The sequence below is a fragment of the Tympanuchus pallidicinctus genome, unplaced genomic scaffold (genome assembly GCF_026119805.1).
Source record: "Tympanuchus pallidicinctus isolate F22 unplaced genomic scaffold, pur_lepc_1.0 scaffold3, whole genome shotgun sequence".
Classification (NCBI taxonomy): domain Eukaryota; kingdom Metazoa; phylum Chordata; class Aves; order Galliformes; family Phasianidae; genus Tympanuchus; species Tympanuchus pallidicinctus.
Window position 1 is genome coordinate 80,153,584 of NW_026294747.1, and position 4,829 is coordinate 80,158,412.

Sequence of the window (4,829 nt, forward strand, 5' to 3'; positions counted from 1 at the left end):
AAAAAAAAAAAATCTGACTCTATTCTAAATAGATTCCTGTAACATGATGGAAAGTGCAGCAATAACAGCAGAGCAGCAAAGTCCTAGGATACAGCAAGAGAATATTTGCTCAAAGGTAACAGCTATGGGCACAGAAATAAAAGAAAGCTACTGCTCACCTTCATAATGACTTAAGTACACACAGATCTCCAGCAAGATACCCTTGCCTCCACTGCCAACACTTAAACAAGATCTGGGAATGGGTGGATTCTGGCTGCATCCCTTCCCATACACTGCATACACCTGAGCTCCCCTGGGTTGGTCCTGCCTTACCCCCAGGTGCTCAATCACTGGTTCAAGCCATGACTTAGCATTTGTGCTACAACTCCTAACTAAGTTTTCTGAGCAGATTTCCCATTTGCTCTTCTCCATGAGATACTCTGTAATTTTTTTTATGTCCATCTTTGCAGTCATCAAATTCCTAGAAGATATTTTAAAAGATTTTATTTCAGAAAAGGTATTATTACTGCTGCACCTGAAGCATGGTAGAGTGCCATAGTTCCTCAATCATAACACTGTTTACAGCAGCTGCCACTCAGCACTGTCCTGAGCAAACAAATTTAGTCAAAATATCAGGAATAGCTACAGTTCTAGGGACAGGTAAGGTATAGCTTATCATTGTGATTATGCCTACTGAAATCTTATAAAAGCTGCTGAGCAGGCTGGGTCTTTAGTTACATGCATTATCAAGAACAAAGCTGCCACACAGAGCAGTTGGAAGAACTTAACAAAACAGTCTGTCCACTCTTTCCTTGAATTAGAACTGCCACCAACAGTCAGGGGGCTATCATAGCCCTGGGCAACATGACTGTGTGCCATGACAAGCTCCTTCACACAAAGTGAAAAGCAAAACTCCAGTTAGAAGTATCTTAAGGCTATAATGCTTTTATGGATACCCATTACAAAAAGCAAACCACCACTTCCTATGCCTGGCAGTTTCATAATTATCTCATTGCAGGACTCAAAATGGTCCTAATCCCATTGCCCTATTTCTCAGGAATGTCAAGGGTAGAACAAAGTAAGGCAGTTTAAACAATCATTTCCAGTGTTTCTGTAAACAAGAATCATTCTCTGATACTATGGCATTAAAAAAAAATAATAATAATAATCTGAACTTTGTGCAATTCCTTCCTCACTAGTTGTGTTCTTACATAAGGTTTTATTGAGTGCATTAGAGAAATTAATAAAGAAATCAGATTACAAGTTAATAGACTTCTCACTAAATTTTACATTAGCACATACAGTCAGAACAGTAACTGCTTTAGAAACAAAACAATACAGTACCCCAGTTTATTCCATAAGAGAGCAATACTTTTAAATCCACCCTGAGAATCACTTTCTGAATCCTACTCAGTATAGTAGACCAGCTGACATTGGCACACAGATGACTCTACTTTCAAAGTATTCAATCAGGAAAAAGAAACAAGAATAAAAAAGAAAACCAAAACATTCACTTAACACACTCTCATTCAAGGCTTCCTTAAAGAAGAGCAAAACACTACCAAAATGACATTACCTGGTCTTCATCAATGATGTACATACATTTTTTAAATTCCATAATACAGACTTTCAAAGCTGTATAAACACAACAAAAGAAATATTATCCAGGTTTCAGCTGGTACACCATTAGTATCACAATGATATCTTGGTTAATGCTGAGCAGCTGAAGCACCACTGACTTTATAACACAGCAGTGGGGGAGGCAAGGCAGAGCCAAGACAGGTGGCCTGAATTAGGCCCAGTGTTATTCCATACCACCTGACATGACACAGAAATCCATAAAGGTGTGGGAACCATATATCTACCCTTGAACATATTCAGGAATGGGTGTCCACAACCTCTCTGGGAAACTAATTCTAGTGCCTCATCTTTCTCTCAGTGAAAAATATCCCCCTAACATTTAATTTAAATTTCCCTTCTTTAAAACTGTTGCCCCTTGCCCTATCGCTATTTACCTGTGTAAAAAGTTAATTTCCCTCCTGCTTATAAGCTCCCTTTAAGTATTAGAAGGCCATAATGTAGTCTCCCTGGAGCTTTCTTTTCTCCAGATTCAGCCAGCCCCGCTCCCTCAGCCTGTCAGTATAGATGTGCTCCAGCAGAAGGATCATCATCTTGGCCCTTCTCTGTACTCTCTCCAAAAAAAAAGTTCCACATCTTTCTTGTGCTGGAGACCCTAGGCCTGGATGCAGAACCAGGCAGGGCTTCACTGTAGCAGAGTAGAGAGGGATAATGACACCCACCTCCCTCATGCTGCTGGCCGCTTCTCTTTTGATGCAGCACAGAAAGAGTGGCTCGTCCCTGGGTGGGCTCGAACCACCAACCTTTCGGTTAACAGCCGAACGCGCTAACCGATTGCACCACAGAGACTCCCACAAATACATAAGTTTGTGATCCTGCAACAGATAAAATGAGCATCCTTCATAAAATTCTTATTTATGGAAGCAATAAATATTAGCAGAAGTAGAGATGACTTTGCCTGATGTTCCATCCCAAGTGAGATCTAATTACAGTGAGATTTCTAATTGCTACTAATACTGTGCAGGTGGCTTTGGATATCAAACACTGATTGCCAGCCTGAAAATATTTAAGATGTTTTTTAATCAAAACTTTCTTCAGCTATCTCCTTGATTCCTAGATGAAAGGTAAATCCTGTTAAAAGAATTATTTTAAGGTTGGGCACACATGGCTTATAAATAATAAAAGATTTTGGAAAATTACATTGATTCTTGATCATGTTACCAGTTCCAAACGTTTGTCCTACTTCGAAAACTTTGAAAATAGTAAATTTAATATCTGTGGCTATATTGCCCCTATGCCAGTGGCCATTTCTTGTAGAAATACAAACACATGTGTACGTGTGCACACACATCCACACACACAGAATGGAAGACAGACTCTTTGCCTTGCCAAGTCATCTTTGCATCATTCTGACACAATGAAGTAGACTGACACACTAGACTGATAGACTGAAAGGAGCGGTCCTTGAGAGCAGCCCTGCATAGAAGGATCTGGAAGTCCTGATGGATGAAAAGCTTATTATGAGCCAGCAGTGTGCTCTTGCAACAAGGAAGGCAAATGGTATCCTGGGCTCCATCAGAAGAGGGGCGACCAGCAGGGACAGGGAGGTGATTGTCCCCCTCTACTCTGCTCTTGTGAGACCCCATCTGGAGTACTGCATCCAGGTCTGGAGACCCCAGTACAAGACAGAGAGCTGTTGGAGAGGGTCAAGAGGGGAACCACGAAGATGATCAGAGGCTGGAGCACCTCCCTTATGAAGACAGGCTGAGGGAGCTGGGCTTGTTCTGCCTGGAGAAAAAAAGGCTGCGGGGTGACCTCATTGCAGCCTTTCAATACCTAAAGGGAGCCTACAAACAGGAGAGAAGTCAACTCTTTGAGAGGGTAGATAACAGCAGGACAAGGGGAAATGGTTTTAAGTTGAGGGAGGCAAGATTTAGGTTGGATGTCAGGGGGAAGTTCTTTACTGTGAGAGTATTGAGGTGCTGGAACAGGCTGCCCAGAGAGCTTGTGGATGCCCCGTCCCTGGGGGTGTTCAAGGCCAGATTGGATGGGGCCCTGGGCAACCTGGTCTAGTATTAAATGGGGAGGTCAGTGGCCCTGCATGTGGCAGGGGGGCTGGAGATTCATGATTCTTGAGGTCTCTTCCAATTCTGGCTATTCTGTGATTCTGTGACACCAAACCAAACTGCATCAGTAAAAAAAAATAGGCAAATTTTCTGGGGAATAGTGATCAGCAGAGGGGTCTGGCTGAGGAAAAAGGGATTGTTGGGTTCCTGTTAACTGTTCTTTTACTAAGCATTCAAGAGAGTATTTCCCATGTGTAGTGAATGGCAGGCTGTTCCCAAAACCCCACTCCACACACCTGCTGCTGAAGCAATCATGTTTTCCAGCTGCTCTTGTGGCTGGCAACTTTAGCACACATTAGGTTTTAAGGCCCTGTGCAAGGGAAGACCTATCGGCATAATTTCCTCTGCTTATTCAAGAGTAGCTGAGATTTCTTGAAGGTGCAGAGAAATCAGGCCTAATACATAACACAAACTCCGGTAGACACCCTAGCCTCAGTATACAAAAACTGAGATAGCCTGACAGTGCTGGGGGTTATTCCATTAGCATATCATTTGGATAAACACTACTTTTGTGTTCCAGCCAGTATGGATACCTGCATGCATCAGTGGAGATGGAACCTTTGAGAACTAGCTCATCAGAGGACAGCTGCTGGTGCCAGCATTTGAAATGCTAGCAAATACTAAGCACAATTTGGTGGTGGGATCTCTAAAGATCAGGTAAACAAAGGAAGGGTACAATCTTCTCAGCCATACCCACCATAGAATTGCTCCTGGGAAAAGTATGAGTACAAAGGGTATCAAAATGTTCAGAGCATGAACATTCTAGTTAAACTATTTCTCACAAGCCAAAAGATATTCATTCTCCTTAAAATGAAATCTACAATTTTTCTTTCAAGTTTGAACCTATTTAATCATTTAATCATAATGTCTGTGATAACTTTTACCACTCCCATGTGCAACACTAGATTTGGTGTAACACAGACAGAATGTGGCAGATAGAAACTCTACCAATCAGGTGGAAAGAAAAGCATTACAGATATGGTCAGTTGTAAAGAATGTTGCAAGAGAACATTAAGTAAGTATCAAGCAAATTCTGTCCTATTGGCTTTAAATTATTATCTATCATTTTTGATAAATGATGATCCTACAAGTAGTAACACGTTTTGAGTTGTTTTTTGTTGTTGTTGGTTTGGTTTTTTTTGTGTG

At 41.5% G+C, this 4,829-nt stretch overlaps 1 non-coding gene across 1 annotated transcript; it reads right to left on the reverse strand.

Annotated features, from left to right (window-relative positions):
• Positions 1-2,332: 2,332 nt before the first annotated feature.
• Positions 2,333-2,406, reverse strand: TRNAN-GUU (transfer RNA asparagine (anticodon GUU)). Its single transcript has one exon. It is a non-coding gene; the product is annotated as a tRNA-Asn (tRNA).
• Between the last annotated feature and the right edge of the window lie 2,423 nt (positions 2,407-4,829).